The sequence below is a fragment of the Silene latifolia genome, chromosome Y (genome assembly GCF_048544455.1).
Source record: "Silene latifolia isolate original U9 population chromosome Y, ASM4854445v1, whole genome shotgun sequence".
NCBI lineage: Eukaryota > Viridiplantae > Streptophyta > Magnoliopsida > Caryophyllales > Caryophyllaceae > Silene > Silene latifolia.
This window is the reverse complement of record NC_133538.1, coordinates 337,161,585-337,185,223: the sequence shown is the minus strand read 5'-3', so window position 1 is coordinate 337,185,223 and position 23,639 is coordinate 337,161,585. Positions and strand designations below refer to the sequence as shown.

The window sequence follows — 23,639 nt, the reverse complement described above, 5'->3', positions numbered from 1 at the left end:
TGGTGACGGCGAAGTCTAGCTTGACCGAGATTGGAACATGTTCTCCTCTGGTGATATTAGAAGGATTCCTACCCCGAAGCCTCTCAGATTAGATGCACCATCAAAGTATAGGTCCCATGCGTTGGAGTCGGCATAAAAAATGTCTTCGTCAGGAAGTGACCATGTGTCGGTCGTTAGATCCTCGTTGACGGGATTTTCTGCTAGGAAATCGGCAACTGCTCTTCCCTTGATGACCTTGAGGGGTACGAATTTGAGATCAAACTCGGACAGTATGAGTGTCCACCTAGACAGCCTTCCATTTAGTACGGGTTTTTCGAAGATGTATTTAACCAGGTCCATCTTGGAGTAGATGTGGACTGAGTAGCTGAGCATGTAATGCCGCAGCTTCTTTGTTGACCATACTAGGGCAAGGCATGTCTTTTCCAGTTGGGTATACCTCCTCTCGTACTCATGAACTTTTTGTTGATGTAGTAAATGGCTTGCTCTTCATTGCCAACTGTTTGTGCTAGCATTGCTCCCATGGCTGTGTTGGTAACAGTCAGGTATAGGGATAGAGGAATCCCCGATTGAGGTGGCATGAGGACAGGAGGTTTGGATAGGATTACATTTATCCTGTCGAACGCCTTTTGACAGTCGTCGTCCCAATTGGTGTGATCGGAGGTACGAAGCTTTTTTAATATTGGTTCACAAATCATAGTAAGCTTGGTAATGAACCGGCTGATGTATTGGATCTGACCGAGAAATCCCCGAATCTCTTTCTCGTTCCTAGGCTGAGGCATTTGTTGAAGGGATTTTATTTTGGTTGGATCAATCTCAATGCCTCTTTTGCTGACGACATGTCCCAAGAGTTTTCCGGAGGTTACCCTGAATGCACACTTCTGAGGATTTAGTCTCATGTTATATTTCCACAGACGATTGAAGAATTTCCGGAGGGCACTGATGTGGCCGTCCCGTTTTTTCGATTTGACGATCATGTCGTCGACATACACCTCTACCTCCTTGTGCATCATATCATGTAGAAGAGTGGTAGCGGTTCTTTGATAGGTTGCTCCGGCGTTGACGAGGCCGAAAGGCATGACCGTGTAGCAATATGTACCCCACTGTGTAGTGAACGCAATTTTGTGCATGTCTTCCTCAGCCATTTTAATCTGGTTGTACCCGGCATACCCGTCCATGAATGATAGGAGAGCATGCTCGGCGGCTTTCTCCACCAGAATGTCGACATGTGGCAAAGGTAAGTCGTCTTTTGGACTCGCCTTGTTTAGATCCCTGAAGTCGACGCAAACCCGAATTCTCCCGTCTTTCTTCAGTACGGGAACAATGTTGGCCACCCAATCTGAGTATTCGGATAATTTGATGAACCCAGCCTTGAACTGTTTGTCCACTTCTTCCTTGATTTTTAGGGCCCACTCCGGACGCATCCGGCGTAGCTTCTGTTTCACAGGTTTAGCTCCGGGTTTAATGGGTATCCGGTGCTCTGCAATTTCTCTGTCAATCCCAGGCATATCTATGTAAGACCAGGGGAACACGTCCTTGTATTCGTGGAGGAGGTCAATGAACTGTTGTCTTTCCGAGGGGTCCAGGGTTGTCCCTATCCTAAGTTCTTGAGGTGTATTGTCGGTTCCTACGTTAATAGGTTTGGTCTCCTCAATGATGGGGGTTCTGGTTTCCCGTTTGTCAAGTTCTTTGGCTAAGTGAGGTGGGTAGTCCTCATGTCAAATTTCTCATAGTCATTCCGAATTGCATTGCAGTTAAATTGAGACGAGTCATAAGCAAACTTAGCGTTCATTAAGTTGACACGAGCGAAAAGCTCGGAAAGGACAGACAGCTCGTGGTCAGTCAGAGGCGACACAACAGAGGAAGTGGCCCCTTGAACAGGCTCCAGGTTGTCACCATTCATGGGCGTGGGGGTGACCCTAGTAGACTTGGCCTCTGAATCAGCCACGACTTTGTGATAAAATAGTGGGAAGGGGACCTTGACTGGGACATCAGGAGTGTTAGGAGCTATAGCAGACTCTGACTCCGACTCAGACTCAGACTCAGATCCTCCTTCATCTCCCTCCTTGAACATAGGGCCTTCTCCAGTTGTTATCTTGAGAATGCGGTCTTGGCGATCGGTCCAGTTGACATTCTTCGTCCAGCCTTGGGTAACTTTCTCCGGGTCAGTATCGGAGTTCAAGGCGGTTGGATCAAATTGATTGTCCTTCAGAGCGATGTTGATGATGTCCTCATAATCGAGGTGTTTGACGTTATCTTCCCCGAAGAGGAGTGTGACAGCTTGTCCGTCAAGGCATGGTGACGGCTTGGATTCAATTGATGCAGCTTCGCTGTTGTCGGGGATAAAGTAGCAGTCCTGGAAGACTTCCACTACCGGGTACCTAGCCTTCGCCACAGAGTCATAGATCGGTTCCGGAAAGCCGTGGTAGAGTTCGGACTCTCCCTCGGGGACAAAGTATCCATTGAGAGTCAGGTGGTAGGGACGGAGGATAACCCCGTGCTTCTTGCGTTTTCTGACTAGGAGGTTCATCTCCCGGATATCTTTGTCAGTAGGTTCCTACCCCAGCCCAAAGGGAATATTGGGGACCTTAGTCTGTTTCAAGGGAGGCAACTGGTCCTTTAGTGTATTGAGCGGCAAACCCGGGAAGTAACCCTGACGCATCATGATACGCTTGACCATGAGGTTGGTGAACGGGTCACACTCAGAGGTCGCCGATTCATCAGTTATTTCGTTCACGGCTTGGAAACCCCACATTTCATTGTCGTCCTCCTCAATGGCTTGGGAGGTTATCCCCCTTCTCATAACTACTTTGATTTGGGAAGCGGGAATCGTGATTGTTTTCCCGTTGAATGGGACCCTGATCTTCTGGTGGAGCGTTGATGTGACCGCCTTAACGGCGTGAATCCAGGGTCGTCCCAGGAGCATGTTGAAGGACGCGTCGATGTCGACCACTTGAAAACTGGTTTGTCTTTCTAAGGGTCCAGTTGCGACAGTCAAAGTGACTAGCCCAGCGACCTTGCGACGAGTGCCGTCGTAGTCGCATACTCCTTGATTCGTTGGGATCAAATCAGATTCCTTGACACCCAGCATGTGGGCAGTTTTGAGAGGAATGACATTCACGGCGGAACCGTCATCTACGAGGACCATTGGTATATTCTTCTGGAGGCATTGTACGGTGATGTACAGGGCCAGGTTATGATTGGCTCTGAACGGAGGGATGTCCTCGTCGGAGAAGACGACCGGGTTACTCAGATTAGGGGCGTCTCTCGTCATGTGCACCACTATTTCTTCTGGGGAAGAGGTGGAGGGTACGGTTAATTTTTCCAAGGCCTGCAGCAAAGCCTGTCGATGCTCAAAAGACGTTGCGATCAGTTGCCAAATTGAGATTTCGGCTTTTGCTTTATGGAGCTGTTTCAGGATTGAGTTCTCGGGGGCCTTTGGTTGACTGTCCACCTCTGGGACGATTTGGTCATTCGTTGTTGGAATGACCGTTGGATTGTTCGGGTTTTGATAGGGACGTCCGGATCGGGTGAGATGTCCGATTTGTTTCATCCGCTTCCCCTTCCCTGGGAGGATATAGACATCCTCAACATCATCCCTCCATATGCCGTTAATTTCAGAGTCTCGAGGATACCTTGGAGGGGTATTCCTCGGTGGGTAGTTCTTGTGGGGAATATTTTTGTGAGGGCGATTTTTATGGGGGTAGTTATTTTGAGGGTAGTTATTTTGAGAGTGATTATTTTGAGGGTGATTTTCGTGTGGTCTATGCCAGAATGGTCGTGGGAGCATCCATCCTGGGGTGGGTAGTGTTGAATGCTCAGGGAATTCTCCCTTGGGCGCGGTGTTGGGGGATTGAAGATGAGTCGACGGTAGGCGTCGTCGAGTCGGGTGATTCTTTCAGAGAGGCTGGCTATGGCCTCTTAAACTTGCTGAAACATAGTGAGCGTAGTGCCAGCACTAAACACAAACACTCCGTCTGAAGGATCCTTTTCCAAAGCATTCACCTTGTCGTCAATTGGCAGGATGAGGTGAGAGCAATCTAGGGTTGGCTCATCGTCAGAAATGGCGTGAATCCCCAGAGGATTCGTCTTATTATTCGACTTAGTGTGTGGGGGTATAGGCAAATCTCCCTTCTCAATCATGTCTTGAATGAGGTGCTTGAGTTTGAAGCAATTTTCGGTATCATGCCCCTTCCCTCGATGATATTGACAGTAGGCATTGGGGTTCCAAAATCGGGACTTCTTGGTGTCGGTCGGATCCGCGGTGGGTCCGATCGGTTGTAGGTTCCCTTGGTCCATGAGCCTTTTCAGGGCACTTGCATAAGTCGACCCTATGTTGGTGAACACTCTCTGGGGGCGCTCGGTTTTCTTGGCAGATGGTTCGACGAGGTTGACCTCATCAATCTTGTTTGTCTGACCGTAAGGGCGAGATCCGGTTGAGGTGGATCCCTGGTAACCCCTGCCAGTGGTCTTTGCTAAGACACCCTTTCGGAGGTCGTCCTCAATACGTGTCCCCAGAATCTACAGATCTTGAAAAGTTTTGATATTTTGATACCTCAATAGGTTGGCATAAACCGGGCGGAGATTGTTGACAAACTTTTCCACCAGAGTTGATTCACTCGGCTTACTGACCAATTGAGTACTCACCCTCCTCCAGCGGGTTAGGAATTCAGTGAACCCTTCCTTGTCATTTTGGGTTAACACCTCGAGAGTACGGGTGTTGGCTTGGATTTCGACGTTGTCGGCATACTGCTTGGCAAACTCAACTGCGATCTCATCCTAAGTAGTAAGGTTTTTTGGGTCCAAGGAGTAGTACCATTGGCGAGTAATCGGCTCCAAAGAGGATGGGAAGATCCGGGTAAAAAGCTCCTGTTTGACCCCCTTAATGGCCATGTAGTCCTTGAAAGCACGGATATGGTTGAGTGGATCCTCCACTCCCCTGAACTTAGGCACATCAGTCAGGGTGAAGTTGTCAGGTAACTGGTCCCCGACAGGCTCGAACCTTTGGTTGTTCTCAAGATGGATATTGTTACCCCGGGCTAGGAGCTGTTATTCCAAGAGTTTTAGTCTCTTCTCAATTTCAGTCAGAGGTGGGGTATTATGTTCCCCAGTTTCCATTTTTTCCAGGGCGTCGATACGGGTCTCGACGCGATCCAGGGTGACCTTGAGAGCGGTAAGCAGGCTGGCTAGCTGATCAGTTGTGACATCTCTGTTGTTATCATTGTTGTTGTTGGACGAAGCTGAAGACGGGGCCATGGCTCTGAGGCAGAAAAATGGCTCACATTAAAACTCAATCTGACACGGTTCTAAGACTAAACGCAGACAACATAAAGGACGAGACAAAGATCTGACCGGACAAGACGAGGCGACCGTGTGTGGTCCCTTGGTGCTGACTCAATTTATGACATGGCGGTGTTTGACCGAACCTTTGACACGAGTCCAACATGACGGCGTGACGCCATTGGACGGGTCTCATGGTGAGACGACTCATAATTAAAGACCCATAAGTACGTTTGCTTTGACTCGATAGACACGAGGCAGAATTGGAATGGTGGACTGAAGTTTTCGAAAATAGGAATTTTCAAAAAGATTCATTTGTCGCTTTAATGGGCGGCTTCCGAAGATAGAGATCTCCGCAAGTCGATCAGTTGAACGGGTTGTCTTAAGTTTATTTGTAAAAGACGGTTTGAGTTTGAGTCGCCTCGGAAAACAGTACATTGTTTCCCAAGACGGTTTTTGAAATTCAAAATTGTATGTTTTGAAAATCGAGTTTGAAATGTTTGAAGAGGTGTCGGGGACGGTGTATGGTCCTCGGGATCCCGAAAGTGTCTCGAGAAGAGGGTGTGTGCTTTTCTCGGGTTTTGAAAGAAAGCCATTGTCGGCGCGGAACGGGTTAAAATCCGTGCCTAGACGCGGCGATTATAACGGCGTAAAAAGGTGATTTGAAATGGTTATAAAAAACCGGATTTGAAAATCGTCGTTATGACGGCCTAGGAAGGCGTGTTGAAAAGGTTATACAAAACCGGGTTTGAAAATCGTCATTACGACGGCCTAGAAAGGCGTGTTGAAATGGTTATAGAAAACCGGGTTTTAAAATCATCATTACGACGGTCTAGAAAGGCGTGTGGAAAAGGTTATAAAAACTAGGTTTGAAAATCGTCATTACGACGGCCTAGAAAGGCGTACATCGGTCGGCGAAAGACCGAGGTTTGAAATGGCCATTATAACGGCGCGAAAATGGTGTTTTTGAAAGTTTGAAAATGACACGGAAGGACTTATGACCAAGTAGCATATAAGCACTCACAGTTTCATTATATTATGCATTATGCTGACACGGGTTTTGGCTTAGAAGGGTGGGTTACACACCAAGCAATCAAACCCTGATTTGCGAGAGGGATACCAATCCAAACAAAAATGTGTAAGGAGGGTGCCCTAGCCTCGTGCTCGAAAGTGATGAAAGCTCTTTGACGAAATAAAAATGTGTGACGTCAACGGTATGCTTGACTCAATCGGGATTCGAAACACGGGGATGAGAAAACTCACGCCGACGAAACGAGCCAATTGGTCGAAAAGGGTTAGGTTATGGGTCCGGACAAGGAAACCCGACCGTTACCTTAATATCAATTAATGCATTCCAACCAAGACCTCGTTCGAGTCTCACCATCTAGGGATCACAAAGACGTAAGTGTCCTAGTTTTCCCCAGCGGAGTCACCAATCTGGCGACATAGCCACCTACACGCCAGGCCAATCTGCGGACGTATAGCGGTCTTTTTAAAAGCCACGCTCGGCGGCGTAAAAATGCTTTCGACCGTATCGTTTTAGATCGGTCGGTTTCATCTCGGTAAGGGTCTCGAAGTGATTAGAGATGGTCGGTGTTGCCACCAAGCATTTGTGGGATGCCTGGAACCCGTTCGAAATCCACTTTATACCTCGGTCAAATCGAAGCACAAAGCAGCGTTTGACATAGGTACTAAAGATAAGGAAATCGTCCCTCTTTAGCATCCTATCTCTAGAATGACTCGTAAACGCCCGGATAAGGTCGTCCACTATCCAAAGTTTCTGAGTAAGAGGTGAAGTTATGTATTGGGAAGCCCTTTAATCAAACACCCAATCCCGCCCGCGTTTAGCGGCCTCTACTGATCGATCTTGGTTGGTTGAATGCAAAAGTTGATAAAACAGTTTAAATGCATGAATGCGCATCCAATTATTTAAACCTAACATGTGAGAGCTTTCTAAGTCGGTTGATTTAATCCAAGTATCAAGTATAAGATGTCGAGTTGGATTAATGATTGATATGCATGCAAGACGGAAATTAAACATCCATTTACCGTATTAGGTTTAGGGTGCATAACATGATCCATTTGTCTTAATAAGGCATTTTGCAAATATGGTTTAAATAGTCATATGATCCGTCCTATATCCGGGTTAACCGGAGTCGGGACCGTCCTAGACTAATGCTGGAAAGGAACAGGCCCCGTACCAGACGTCTATATGAGGCGCGAGCCAGCCGGCGGTGTAAGGGGCCTCCCTCTGGTTTTGAAAATGAGAAATGGGGAGCCTGTTTAGGCGCGGGTTAGCCCACGGTTTATGTGCCGTGTTCTGACCTTTTAGAAAACGTTGTAAAACGTGGTGAAAATGGGTGTTTGAACCCGGTTTGATTTGAAGGGGTCGTTTAGACCGCATTTGTTGATTTGAAGAACTAGACTCGAATAATCATCATTATTTGATAATATCCGGTGTCGGGTTCGATTTATCAAACTTGACATGAATACTTTTGAAAATGATTATGGACTAATTGATTTAAGTCCATTTGAATGTAATTAGTCGATACTCGTCATCGTACCCGGGTTAAAATCCGGCATGGTATGTAGAACCAAAGAGGATTTTGTGTTGGTGACTAATATGTTTGTTTGAAAATGTAAATAAATGAAATAAAATGCTTTAAAATACCTTTTAAATGTCATTAACCAAATATTATCACCGAAAGACGGATTTAACCGTCATGGTATGAGGAACCAAGGGTGAAAAATGTTTTATGGTTAAAACATGTGAAATAAAATAACAAAGGTTCGAAAATTATTGGAAAGGTGAAAACCGATGACAAATATAAAAAATGGATTAAGGGAAATGAGGAGAACAAACACGGTTGATCTCTGGTCTGAGCACCCCATTTAGGCGCGGGCCAGTTGGCGACCTATGGGACTTCTGCCTCAGACCAAAAACCAGTTTTGGCTCGTTTATTCCATGTTTTGGTTCATGTTGTGTGATGCGTGTATTTTATAGAAGGTTTTTACCTCATTTTTACACACATTTCTGTACTATTTATGTAGTATCTAGCTACAAATACCCCGAATATTCTACTTTGGTTCGTTTTATGTAATTTGCAGGAATAAACCAAAGAGCAGCTAAATCGAGCCTATTTTGTCCCAATTGCATGCATTTAAGGAGAATAAGGAGCCGGGGCATGGAAATCTAACACCTGGAAGACGCGTGAGCTAGTTTCGGGAAGTATTTTGATGTCTTACGTGCCAAGATAGCTCGATCGAGTAGATTTTCTGCTCGATCGAATACTTTATATATTGGAGTTGCTCGATCGAGTAGTTCAAGCTTACACAAAGGAAGACATTGCAAGGAGTGCTCGATAAAGTGGTTTATTTCCACTCGATCGAGAGCTTTGATGGCTAGTTACTCGATCGAGTGGTTTATTTCCACTCGATCGAGTGGTTTATCTTTCTATAGACTTTTTCCGCCTAATTTTCGTATGGGCTTTTGTAATTAGTCCATAGATTAGGTTTAGAGTTGATTTTTTCGTATAAGGCAGAGGGAAGAACAACATAACTCCTCTCTTCTCCCTCACACACTGACTTTTACTCTATACGTTGCTACTGTTCTTGGATTTTGTTCTTGCTTTACACTTTTGCTACTCAGATTTGGATTACGATTGGTATTATTATTCCTCTTTCATCCTTTAATCATAATTATTGCATTTGTGTTGCTATTCTTCTCTTATTATTTCATCTCTACTTTAATTCGATCCTTATTAGGTTTATTATCATGTTTAGTTTCGATTATCTATTTGTTATTATTGTTAGTTCAATGATGATGCGTAGCTAATTCCCCTCTGCTAAGACTATAGGGGATCCACAATTATGAAGGGAAAGTAATCGATTTATTGGGTTAATGCTAGTATAATCTTTGTTGTTAACTGCTGCAATTAATTGTATCTGTTTAATTGAGTCGACGCAATTAGGCATTTATATCTTAGTGACCCTTGACCTGGACCGAAGGGTTGGAATAGGCGAGACTGGTAGCGAACAATAGGGCATTATAGTTAGGGCGAAAGCTAAGGTATCTGTGCTTTAGGGCGAATTGAGACCGAAAGGAGATATTCACTGCTCCTCAGACCGTATCTGCATTGACCTGAGACTTAGATTACTTGACTAAATGATTATGGTGAACCGTGAGTCTTAGCTGTCTTTCTCTACTTGGTTAATCTTTATTCTCTTATTCACTCTTCCCTATCCTCTCATTAGTTTAGAATATCACAATTAAAAACCCCCCCAATTTGGTTACCGAGACGAACTTAGACTAAGCTGACATTTTCCCATCTCCCTGTGGAGATCGACCCGACTTCCCTAGCTATATTAGTTAGAGCCAGTTGGTATTTTTGATAGGTATACGACTGCCCTGTCAAATTTTGGCGCCGTTGTCGGGGAGGTGGCGCAATTTTGTTCCTTTATTTAAGTTTGTTTCCCGTCTCAAGGAATTTATTCCTTGAGACTGATCTGATTTCTGCAAAGTTTTTGATTAGTTTTGTAGGTTACTAGTTGCTTTGTAAAGTCTATTTGCCAGAATGCCTAAGCTAGCCAGCCATTCAGAGCCTACTGTGGATTCACTTCCAAAAGGTTTCCTATTACCCATTACTGATCAGGGAAACTTTGGAATCCACCCATCTTACATATAGCTGGTAGAGAGAAATCTCTTTAGGGGGGTACCTGAAGAAGATCCATGCAGGCATATAGAGATGTTTACAGAGTATTGCTCTACCATTCCCCTTTCTGCTGGGGTGACACAAGACAAAGTGAAGGGACCGCTCTTTCCCTTTTTTTTAGCTGATGATGCCTTGGAGTGGTTGAGAGATATAGATAGGGAGGCAGCCGGTGTAACCGACTGGAGTTCCCTTGCTTTAGCCTTTTACAGGCGATATTTTCCGCCGCAGCGCACCAATACCTTGAGAGCTCAGATTAGTTCTTTTGAGCAGCTACCTACTGAAGATTTGAATGGGGCATGGACTAGGTTCAAGAGACTTGTCCGTTCTGTGCCTCATCACGGGTTCAAGAAATGGTTCCTTTGTACCCAATTCTACAATGGGTTATATAGGAGCGAGAGAGCTATTCTTGACAGCGTAGCTAAAGGGAGATTCACAAAGAATGTTGAAGATGACCAAGGTTGGCGTCTCATTGAGGAGATAGCTATTCATGTCTCTGAATATGGAAATCCCCGAAGTAGTGAGCAAGTTATTGAGTCAGCAGCTGCTGCAGTGGAAGGTCCTAGCAAAAGTCTAGGTGATGTGGAGATTACAGAAGCTTCAGGCGAGAGTGCTCAGGTTTGTTCGATTACTGAGTATGTTGAGCTATGTGGTAGATGTGGTATGGAAGGGCATGACCCTATTGGATGCCTGGCAAGTACAGAGCGCGTCCTTGCTTATCAGAAATACAAGCAAGGGGTTTCTTTTTCTCAACTGTACGAAGAAATAAGGAATGCTCCTACTCTTTCTACGCTATGCGCCATGAACCGGTTTCTCCTCCTGCAAATCAAGAAATTGCTTTGAACTGAAATCCTTTATGTTTAGCATAACACATGATTTCAGGAGAAGTGCAATAAGAAAGAAAGCTGTCATAGCGTAATTGAGAGAACAAGTCGCAGATTAACACTCGCGAAAGACCAAGCCAATCCTCTACCGACATGCAATTCAGCCAATGCAATGAATCTCCAAGTTGGCCTTACTCATGAAGAGCCAAAAGTACCAGAAGACGGGGTTTTGATAGTGAAGATACCCGGAGGATGATATAGATGAGTTTCTCGGACGAAATTGTTCTTTGCGTGTGTTTGGACACTCGATCGAGTGAAAAATCTACTTGATCGAGTGATTCAATTCATCTCGTCACTCGATCGAGTGATAATTATAGTCGATCGAGAAGTGCACAAAATGAAGATGGTCGATCGAGTGATATTCTTACTCGATCGAGTAAGTTTGCTGAGGAAATCACTCGATCGAGTGATAAAAATACTCAATCGAGCAAGGCAGAAAAAGGGAATGGTCGATCGAGTGAGGAAAGTGGTCGATCGAGTATTTCTCAACATGAAATCACTCGATCGAGTGATAAAAGTACTCGATCGAGTACCAGAAGCGGTGAAGATCCTATTTTACTATCTAATTCTGCTACTGTGTCATCTTCCCCTGCTGTGAAGACGTCACGCGTTGATAAAGGTAAGGAGAAAGTTGCGGGTCCACTCATTGCTACAAGAGTGCCCTTCCCAGGTCGTCTGAAGGATGCAAAGATCGAGCGACAGTACGGTAAGTTTGTGGACGTTGTGAAGAACCTCCAGGTAACTGTCCCTTTTTCCGAACTTGTTACTCAGGTACCTACTTATGCTAAGTATATGAAAGATATTGTGACGCGTAAGAAAGATTTAAGTGAATTTGAGACAGTTTCATTTATGGAAGAGTCTAGTAATTTGCTTTTAAACAAGGCTCCACCCAAAATAAAAGACCCGAGCAGCTTTTCTATTACCTGTATTATAGGGAATATGGTTATTGATAAGGCTCTTTGTGATTTAGGATCCAGTGTCAGTGTCATGCCCCTATCTGTCTGCAAGAAACTGAACATGAGTCACCTAAAAGTGACTAACATTACGCTACAGATAGGTGATAGATCTTTTAGGAAGCCCTTAGTTGTCTCAGAGGACGTGCCTATAAAAATAGGCAAGCTCTTTATCCCAGTAGATTTCATTGTTTTAGATATAGCTGAAGACACCCGGACCCCAATTATCTTAGGAAGACCATTCCTTTATACAACTGGGGCCATTATTGATGTCAAACAAGGGCGTTTGACTCTTGCAGTAGGGGATGACGAGATCACTTTCAGTCTGCCTAGTACTTTGGCTCGGCTAATGATAGAGGATACTTGCTATTCGGTTGATATTATTGACGAGTCTATTTATGATTTCTGGTCGGGTTCTTTTATGAAGGACCCACTAGAAGCTCTTATGCTTTTTGATGAGTGTGCAGATAGCCCAGATGACAGTGACACTGTGTTGGATTTGCTTGTTGATGATTTAGATGAACCTGAACTCACCGAAGCTGAGGGAGAGCAAGTGGAACAGATGATTAGCACTCTTTGCTCCATTGAAGTAAAGGTACCAGAGCGTAAGCCTCTCCCTTCTCATCTAAAATATGTTTTCTTAGACGATACTGAGCAGTTTCTAGTCATTGTTAGTGCTAAGCTTGATAATGATCAGCTAACCTCTTTGTTAGCTGTACTTAAGAAAAACAGGAAATCACTGGGCTATTCACTAGACTCTATCAAGGGGATTAGTCCCGATATTTGTATGCACAGGATATAGCTGGAGGAAGATCACAAACCTTGCAGACAGGGTCAGCGCAGACTGAACCAGAAGATGCAGGATGTTGTGATGGCTGAGGTAATGAAGCTGCTCGACACAGGTATTATTTATTCCGTTGGTCACTCTAAATGGGTGAGTCCAGTGCAGGTAGTCCCGATGAAAGGAGGGACAACTGTAGTTAAGAATGATAAGGATGAGTTAATACCTACTCGAGTAGTGACTGGTTGGCGGATGTGTATAGATTACAGATAGCTTAATGCCGCCACCAAGAAAGATCACCTTCCCCTTCCTTTTATTGATCAAATGGTAGAAAGGTTAGCTTCTCATAAGTTTTTCTGCTATTTAGACGGGTACTCTGGGTTTTTTCAGATCCGTATACACCCAGACGATCAAGCGAAGACTACATTTACTTGTCCTCAGGGCGTTTTTGCTTATCGTAGGATGCCTTTTGGTTTGTGTAATGCCCCTGCCACCTTCCAAAGGTGTATGATGGGGATATTTTCAGAGTATATTGAGTCTATTATGGAAGTTTTCATGGACGATTTCAGTGTTTATGGAAGTGATTTTTCTAACTGTCTGTCTAACCTTGAGAAAGTGTTGCAGCGCTGTATTGAGGTTAATCTTGTGCTAAACTGGGAGAAGTGCCACTTTATGGTCAACGAGGGAGTTATCTTAGGGCACTTAGTTTCTGACAGGGGAATAGAGGTTGATAAAGGAAAGGTGGAAGTGATTCAGCAATTACCACCTCCTATTAATGTTAAGGGGGTGAGGAGTTTCCATGGCCATGCCAGTTTTTATCGCCGGTTTATCAAGGACTTCTCAAAAATTGCTAAACCACTTACACAGTTGCTACTTAAGGATGCCCCTTTTGTGTTTACTGATGAGTGTCTTTCTGCTTTTCATAGGTTAAAGCAGGCCTTAGTCTCTGCGCCGATCATACAGCCTCCCGACTGGGATTTCCGTTTGAGATAATGTGTGATGCCAGTGACTATGCACTAGGAGCGGTGCTAGGTCAAAGGAAAGACAAAGCTCTGAATGCTATCTAATATGCAAGCCGAACTCTGGATGAGGCTCAAGTGAAGTACACTACCACTGAGAAGGACCTGCTAGCTGTAGTTTATGACTTAGAGAAGTTTCGTTCTTATTTAGTTGGGTCAGAAGTAACTGTTTTTACTGACCATGCAGCTTTGAGGCATCTCCTTGCTAAGAAGGAGGCTAAACCACAGCTATTGAGATGGATACTCCTTCTTCAGGAGTTTGATTTGCAGATTAAGGATAAGAAAGGAGCTGAGAACGTTGTAGCTGATCACTTGTCGCGACTGATGCGACAAGAAGGGGAAGACTCTCTACCTATTGATGATTCTTTCCCTGACGTTACTTTAATTGCTGTTATATCGTCTATTGTTAACCAATAACCTTGGTATGAGAAATTGTATAATGATTTTCACTCCCATGTTTTATTTATATCTTATGGGGAGTTGGCGAGTTTGTTTTGGTGTTTCGTGAGTAGAGTGCATGATTTTTGCAGCGTTTCTTCTTTTATATTGAGTATGAAGTTGGGATGCAGTTCAAAATTTGGATCCGTTGTTGCTAGTCTGGCTATTAACTCCACATATCCAAATTCATCTTAGCCACGTTTTACCCATTACCTCACTTACCCTAATGTAAGTACTCGACATGTGTCTTGGTCATTAGTTTGGTTGGAATGCATATGTACGGTTGTAGAGACTTTATTCATGTTAACTGCATGCATGTTCTTATAGGTCGAGTTAGGTGAGTGTCTTTACTTCTTTCTATCTTTCACATATATGTTCACCTTGTGCCTAATTCTGAGTGATGAGCGACCCGTGAGAGTCCAATATCTTTTGAGTCTTGCAAGGTCGACGGTTCAGTAAGTTTGAAACATTGGTTTAACTCGTTTGCACTTCTCTTCTGCCACTTTGTCAGTTGTTGCATTAAACTGGTTTTGGTGGGTGATTTGTAGCTGATGTGTTGGTCCCGTTCCATTGTTCATTCTTAGTTGCATTCATATTTTGCTTGGGGACAAGCAAAGGTTTGGTTTAGGGAGATTTGATGCGTGTATTTTATATAAGGTTTTTACCTCATTTTTACACGCATTTCTGTACTATTTATGTAGCATCTAGCTACAAATACCCCCGAATATTCTACTTTGGTTCGTTTTATGTAATTTGCAGGAATAAACCAAAGAGGAGTTAAATCGAGCCTATTTTGTCCCAATTGCATGCATTTAAGCAGAATAAGGAGCCGGAGCTTGGAAATCTAACACCTGGAAGACGCGTGAGCTAGTTTCGGGAAGTATTTTGATGTCTTACGTGCCAAGATAGCTCGATCGAGTAGATTTTCTACTCGATCGAATGCTTTATATATTGGAGTTGCTCGATCGAGTAGTTCAAGCTTACACAAAGGAAGATATTGCAAGGAGTGCTCGATCGAGTGGTTTATTTCCACTCGATCGAGAGGTTTGATGGCTAGTTAATCGATCGAGTGGTTTATTTCCACTCGATCGAGTGGTTTATCTTTTTATAGACTTTTTCCGCCTAGTTTTCGTATGGGCTTTTGTAATTAGTCCATAGATTAGGTTTAGAGTGGATTTTTTCGTATAAGGTAGAGGGAATAACAACGTAACTCCTCTCTTCTCCCTCACACACTGACTTTTACTCTATACTTTGCTACTGTTCTTGGATTTTGTTCTTGCTTTACACTTTTCCTACTCAGATTTGGATTACGATTGGTATTATTATTCCTCTTTCATCCTTTAATCATAATTATTGCATTTGTGTTGCTATTCTCCTCTTATTATTTCATCTCTACTTTAATTCGATCCTTATTAGGTTTATTATCATGTTTAGTTTCGATTATCTATTTGTTATTATTGTTAGTTCAATGATGATGCGTAGCTAATTCCCCTCTGCTAAGACTATAGGGGATCCATAATTATGAAGGGAAAGTAATCGATTTATTGGGTTAATGCTGGTATAATCTTTGTTGTTAACTGCTGCAATTAATTGTATCTGTTTAATTGAGTCGACGCAATTAGGCATTTATATCTTAGTGACCCTTGACCTGGACCGAAATGGTGGAATAGGCAAGACTGGTAGCGAACAATAGGGCATTATAGTTAGGGCGAAAGCTAAGCTATATGTGCTTGAGGGCGAATTGAGACCGAAAGGAGATATTCACTGCTCCTCAGACCGTTTAGAAATGTTTAAAAGTGATTATTTTTGATAGTTTAGAATATAATCTTATTTTATTTTGAAGAAATGTAATTATTTTTGATAGTTTAGAAATGTTTAAAAGTGATTTAAACTATATTTTAACCTTTTCCTTTGATAAAATAGATTTCGGATAAAAGTCGTAAAATCGGGATTTTCCCATTTTTTACGGTCGTTGGGTAAACGAGTTTGGATATTGGGCATATGAGTACTTAATCTTTTAGTAAAATCGTGTTTAAGAACTTTAATTTTCTCGGAAATCACGTTCGACGAATATTTCTAATTTCCGTCGAAACGAACCAAAACGTAAACAATTGAAACTCACACAAACAACCTACCCCAAACCATGCACCCTCCATCCTCCATGGGTCTCCTCTTCATCTTTCATTTCCTCAATTCTCATTGTATCACTTCCTTCTCTCAAACACCAAATTTCTCTCAAAATAACCTCCTTACAATACCTAAATCCACCATAACTTCTTCATTTCTCCACCAAATCGCATAAAAATTATATATTCGGAATCCTCTCTTCAATCCTCATCTACTAGTAAGCTTTATTTTCATTTCCCCCAAATTTTGTTTAAGACACTTTTTTTAGGGTTTCGAATTTAAGCTTAATAATTGTGTTTTTGTTGTTCTTATAGGTGAAGAATTTGAAGATGAGTTAGGTGACTCATATGTTATTGAAGATGAAGAATAATTTTGGGTTTTAGAAGCTTTCTCAAGTTATTACTTGTCTCTTTGCTAGCTTAAGGTAACTATTCCGAGTTACTCGACGAATTAATGTCACGTTAGTAGTTGTGTTTGTTGTTTGTTGATGTTTGTTGTTGTTTGTTGTTGTTTGTTGTTGTTTGTTGTTGTTCGAGACGATCTTGTTGATAAATGAATGAATGGAGTAAGATGAGTATGCTTATGTTTAATTTATGTTACCCATTTGTATATTATTGTTTGGAACAAATTTGGATGAGGAATTATGTGTTGTGACAAGTCCGTGTTTTGGCTGGAACGCGTCAGTAGCAGACCGAGACGGTTTTCAATATTTCCAAAAATATGACAGATTGAACGGCGTCGAAAAATTAGATGGTTTGGCCACTTGAATCACTCAATTCGGAGTCCGTACGAGTAAATGGCGTCGTTTTATCGATTAAAATTTATAGAAAAGTTTACCCTTGTAAGAGACGGTTATTTATACTATTTTATTATGCGAGAATTTAATTGAATTGGATATTTTGTAAGTTGGAATATATTTCCTTATGTTGATAGTTTTTCACATGATAGAAATTGGAAATTGCATGAGAATGATATTGTGATGAATTTTGTGATTTGGGCCAAAGTAGGCCAAGACTCTGAGCTGGGCCAGATTGACCGAACGAGTTTGATCAAACTAGGTTTAACACGATCAGCCTCGATTTGACCGATGACCCATCGCGGGACTAGGGTCGAGGGTTTGTCTTTGAGGTGAGATTGGTTGTTATTGGATGTTTTATGTTATGCCTTGATATTTGTAATTACCATTTCACATGTTGGTTGTTGGATGCTTTGGATGCCTTATGCTTGAGTCTTGTTGCCTCTTTGCCATTTTAGCTTGTTCTCATGGATTATGGTACTCTTGCGTAACATTTCGTATACTAGGGTGTGTATGATCATTTGTGTGTGCAAGTTTGGACTCTTTGCCCCTCTTATGGTTAATTGGGTGTCCTACTTGTCTTGTGTGGAGTGGGCTAAAGTATTCAAGCTGGGACTAGGTCCTAGGTGAGTATTTCGGCCTTCGTCATAGATAGGCCCTTATAGTCTTTGACGAGTGTATGTTTGCGGCTTAATAGCCTTTGTGTCTTAGCTTGGTGGGCTTATATCCAAGTTAGGGCATGACCTCTTGACGTACTCTTAGAAGTATGTGGTCAGCTTAAGTACTAGCCAACCCTTTGGTTGACTCCTTAGGGGTACTCATGTGTGTGATCATGGGTCTTGGATGCGGTAATTTCCGCATGTCGCTAGGTCTGCGCAGGTTTAGGACTAGGGTGTTTACCTTACCTCGTGGTATAGACTCGAGTTACAGAGTGACTATTGACTGTACTAGGAACTTATGCCTGTCTCTAGATATATTGTCCTTTCTTGTTTGATGATTCTATGAATCATAGAAGGTGAGATGCAAGCCGGCTATTGTTGATAGAGTTTGGATTCCTGGATGTTATGTTATTCACATGATAGTGTAGTATGAGTCGGTCTAGTATTCACATGCTAGGATTATGTGTTGTTATATTGTTGTTCACATGATAAGCACGATTGTCTAGCATCTATATGCTAAGGCTATGTGTTATTCATATTCATATTCTTATGTTTACATGTTATATTAATTATGACATTTCGTGGCTGGGAGAACTCGGAGTTCCTCCCCCCGACCGTGGCTTTCGTATTTGTATAAAATGCGATTGGAGTAGGTGATGCATATATGGGGTACATGGACGAGCTAGCGAGCAAAGTAACCTTGGGACCTAGATTGGCTTTATTTTATTGTGACCCTCAAACACTTTTTATATCATATGCTTTTAGGGACATATGTCTCCCTTTTTCACATTTGGGTTGTATAACTTTGTTTCGCGATTTTAGCGATGTTTTATTTATGAGTTTTTATTTTAGACCTTGCATGTTTGACACCTTCCCATTTGGATATTTTTTTTAACAGGTTCAGGTTTTAAAATTACAGGTTTTTACCCAAATGAACCTATTACAAACATATCCATATAGTTTTTATCTAGAATTATGTGTTTACTTTTCCGCAATGAATGAGGGTGTCACAACCGAGACGAACTTAGACTAAGCTGACATTTTCCCATATCCCTGTGGAGATCGACCCGACTTCCCTAGCTATATTAGTTAGAGCCAGTTGGAATTTTTGATAGGTATACGACTACCCTGTCATTATGCATGTTTTAGCATGTTATATTCCTGAAACAAATGAAAACATAATAAAAGAGGATTTTTACACCCTCATACTTACATGTTTGGTTATGGCGAGTGACCGACGTAAGTGTAACAACTCGTTTGATCGGAAAAAAATCGGTTTAAAACCGTTTTGGTAAGTAAAAGAGTGTTTTAAAAGTTTAGCGATGGTGTAGTGGTCGAAATGGTCAGTCAACTGATTTAATGCACGATGACGGTACCAAACAATGTGTAAGGCTCGTGTTTACGATCGGTGGGTCGTAAATACGCGTCGGATTGTGACTTTAGAAGTCGAGTCGAGAATTTTAAGGGAGAAAAGAGGGGGCGTACACTCGCGTAAGTCTCAAATGGGTGGCATTTGAGGGGTATTTATAGGAGAATGAATGATTTTGTGAGTTTTGAGCGACGTGGCCACCTGGGCTGCTCAAAGAGGCGCTAGCCACGTCGCGGGTCTTCGAGCTGTGTTGTCACTTTCACAACAAACGCAATCATGATTTGTTCTATCCTAGGTTTTGTAGTCACATGTTTGGTACTTGACCAACATGAATCCGGGAAAACTTAAGGTAGAAGGTTTGAAATGTTTGTTTTTTGTGGTTGACTCGGTTTGACTCGTTGTTGGAGTCGGGATTTGAATTTTTGAGTCGATTTTTGGTCCGGTGCTGGTTTTGACTCTAGTTAGTGTTACCGCGACCCCGTCATCATGCATTAAACACTCCAGGTATTTTTCAAATGTTTTGAAATGTTTTATTTTCGAAATCTTTTAAAGTTTTCCGACGTTAAGTTGTACACAAACTGTCGATCAAACGCCGCGATTCCAAAACATGTTGTAGTCCGATAATCATCGGGTGTTTGTTGGAGTCTCAGCAGATACTGGGTATCTACAGCCGCCACAAAGAAAGATCACTTTCCCCTTCCTTTTATGGATCATATGGTAGAGAGATTAGCCTCACATAAATTTTTCTTTTATTTAGATGGATATTCAGGTTTCTTTCAGATCCCAATCCATCCTAACGATCAGGAAAAGACTACTTTTACTTGCCCGCATGGTGTTTTTGCTTATCCTATAATGCCATTTGGATTGTGTAATGCCCCAGCTACCTTTAAGAGGTGCGTGATGGGGATATTTTCTAATTATATAGAGTCAATTATGGAGGTATTTATGGATAATTTTAGCGTATACGGTAATGATTTTGATGATTGTCTGACTAACCTTGAGAAAGTTTTGCCGCGATTTATTGAGGTTAATTTAGTGCTGAATTGGGAGAAGTGCCATTTAATGGTTAAAAAGGGCATTGTCCTTGGGCACTTAGTATCTGACAAGGGTATCCAAGTTGATAAAGCAAAGGTGCAAGTGATTGAGCAATTGCCTCCTCCTGTTAATGTTAAGGGAGTTAGGAGTTTCCTTGGTCATGTTGGCTTTTACCGCCGGTTCATTAAGGACTTTTCTAAAATTGCTAAACCACTTACACAACTATTACTTAAGGATGTTCCATTTAATTTTACTGATAAATGTCTTACTACTTTTAATAGGTTGAAGCAGGCTTTGATTTCAGCACCGATTATTCAGCCTCCAGACTGGGAGCTGCCTTTTGAGATTATGTGCGATGCTAATGATTATGCAATTGGCGCGGTGCTAGGCCAGCGGAAAGACAAAGCCTTGAGTGCTATTTACTATGCGAGCCAAACTCTGGATGAGGCTCAGGTGAAATATGTAACTACAGAGAAGGAGATGTTAGATGTTGATGTGATCAATATTTGAGCATATTTAGTCCCCGAATTAGCCTCGTTCCTATGCTTTTTAGTGCATATTTGGGTCATTTACTATCTTTAGTCCTTTGTTTTGCATATTCTCTGAGGTTTTGTTTTCTTGGTAGGAGAGGAGTACAAACCTTGCATTTTCATGGCAAAATAGAGCTAAATTGATCAAATCTAATGACCAAGCATCAAAGAGAAGACAAGACTAGAAAGCCTTTGTACATAATGTAGTAGATGGGCAATGATGAAGAAGATCCTTGCATCCCGACAAAATCCCAGAGGGTTGTTGGAAGAAGAAAAGGAAGTTGAGCCAGAATCCGCTCGTCCCAACCATCGGGACTCCCGTCCAACAGCTCCCTAGGACGCTCGTCCTTACCACCATGCCGCCCGTCCAGCAGCTCCCCAATCCGCCCGTCCCGACCCTTGGATGCTCGGATTGTACTCCAGAGGGGCACGTCCTCTTCTTTCTTCATTTGAGATGCGCATATTTTTGGAAGACTATCTAAAAGGAGATCCGCATTCTTTCTTGAGAGGAGCGATTCCTCAAGGACTTAATCGTCATTTAAGCCCTTAGTATCCCTAATTTGTGAACCTAATCCCCACTATAAATACCCCATTAGTCTAATTAGATTATCATGTTCTTCTTATCAATCTTTAGTGTAGTTTATATTATTCTAATCTCTCTTTAATCTTGTAATCAACTTCTAATCAAATATTAATACAAATCTCATTTCCTTAATTTTTCTTTTGTTCATCTTTTATTTTGGGTAATTAAAGATTATTTGGGTTTATTGGGAGATTGACAACCTTCCATCAATCATCAAGTACTTCTATTATTCTTTGCATTATTATTTTGGAATCATCATTAGGTATAACTCTCTTAATCCCTTTTTAATTATTGTTAATCATCTTCATTTATTCATCATGTTTTGCTTTGTTAATATGATTGACAACCTTGTTAACATGTTAAACTTGATAATGAGTGAGTAGTTTCCTTAACTAGGGTTGATGGTTAATTAGGGGAAACCAACATGGGGGATGATTCATGCTTAATTTAATATGTTTTCATAATTTATTTGCTTGCTTGTTGTGATCTCAACTTATGCACATGTTATTTTTGATGAAATGCGAGCCTATGAATCCTTACATTTTTTACCCATCACATACCTTTTCAATGAGACTTGTAAGACATAAACCAAATCGAGTCTCATTAGACCATGCATATAGTTGAGTAGGGAGGATTAAGTCAACTTGTTGGTGTTGTACAATCTAATCGATTCGGCTCCAGGACCCAAACCTTCATAGGATTGTAAGATATAAACCAACTCGATCCTATCACAACAATAATTGCTTGCTTATAATTTGAGAATATGTTTGTATGATCAATTCCCATGAATCCCCTATGAAACCGTGACACCCTAGTGCTTTTAATCAATTGTTTACATCTCATTTTAGTCATCTTGCTTGCTTACTTTAATTGTTATTTAGTTTAGTGATCTTCTTATCTCAACCCAAATTGTGATACCCCTAAACACCACTACTTGCAATAGAAAATCTTACATCAATACCCGTCCCTTGGGATCCGACCTTTACTTGCCTCTTTACTAGTAGTAGAGTTGTTTGTGAAGTTATAAATATTGTTTTGGTCTAGGTGCTCCTAACGACAAGTAACCGAAATCTAAGCTCAAAGCGACCCGACCAAAAATGGCGCCGTTGCCGGGGACGGTGTTTACTTGATTTGATTTTCTTTGATTGGTATTAGTTGTGTCTTTCTTTGCCTTGGGGAAGTGAAACTCCTCAAGGTTTGTTCTAGTTATTTTCAAGTTGTTTGATATTTTGCATGTCTAGAAGATCACAAGGTAACTTGTTACCCATTGATCACGAAATTGAAGGGACTTTGACAACCAATATAAGACTTGCTAGAAATACTTTGAGAGGTATTGGTGAGGTTTTAGCTATTCAACCAAACACTATTGAGTTCATCAACCCTTTTGCAAGAGAAGGTGAGGAGAACCCAACACAAAATCATTCACACAATCAACCCACAATGCCTAAGTTTTCATCACATTCCGTACCAACCGAGGAGAACCTACCCAATGGAACTCCCACACCACAACACTTAACCGGAAATTTTATTGCAAAATACGTATTTATCCAATTAGTCGAAAGAAGCCAATATGGGGGGATGCCTAGTGAAGACCCTCATTCCCACATGGAAACTTTTTGTGACTATTGTGATGTGATTTCACAAACCGAAGTGACTCAAGACCAAATTCGATCGGTCTTATTTCCTTTTTATCTAATTGGCACCGCAAAACAATGGTTGAAAAGCCTTGATAAGGCTACTCTTGGAATTGACTCTTGGAAGAAGTTGGCTTTAGATTTCTAAAAAAAATTCTACCCTCCGGAAAAGACTAACATGCCAAGAGCTCAAATTACAGGTTTTAAGCAAAGGGATGAAGAATCTTTGTATGAAGCTTGGGAGCGATTAAAAGGAATTTGTCGCTCATGTCCTCATCATGGACTTAGCGAGTGGTTCTTGGTACAACAATTTTTGAAAGGTCTTTATGAAGACTCAAGAAACATTCTCAGCATGTGATCAAATGGTATGTTCACCGAAGTTGACGATAATCAAACTTGGAACAAGATTGAGGAAATGGCGGTCTATAATTCACAATATAGTGGACCTCGCAAGGCTACTAGAGGAGGAAAGCATAAATTGGACTCTATTACTCAATTGGGTGCTCAACTTAGTGCTCATATTGATACCATCAACTTGAAGTTCGAGAAGGCTATGGCTAAGCTTGAAGAAGCCTCAAAATCACCAAAGCATCATGTTAATGCCATGGTGGCATCTTCATCAATCCCAAGTGGGATATGTGAGAATTGTGGAACTTTGGGACATGACCAAAGTGAATGTAAGGGAACGAATGAGCAAATGAATGCTTTTCAATCATACAAAAGTGGTACCCCTTATTCCAACTATTACAATGAAAACACCAAATTCCACCCAAATCTCTCTTACAAAAGCCAAAATGTTCAAAACCCTCAACCAACATACACCCCACCTCCCATGAGAAACCAAA

At 41.9% G+C, this 23,639-nt stretch overlaps 1 non-coding gene across 1 annotated transcript; it reads right to left on the bottom strand.

Annotated features, from left to right (window-relative positions):
* Nucleotides 1-22,972: 22,972 nt before the first annotated feature.
* On the bottom strand, nucleotides 22,973-23,079 carry LOC141634697 (small nucleolar RNA R71). Its single transcript, XR_012539422.1, has one exon. It is a non-coding gene; the product is annotated as a small nucleolar RNA R71 (small nucleolar RNA).
* Between the last annotated feature and the right edge of the window lie 560 nt (nucleotides 23,080-23,639).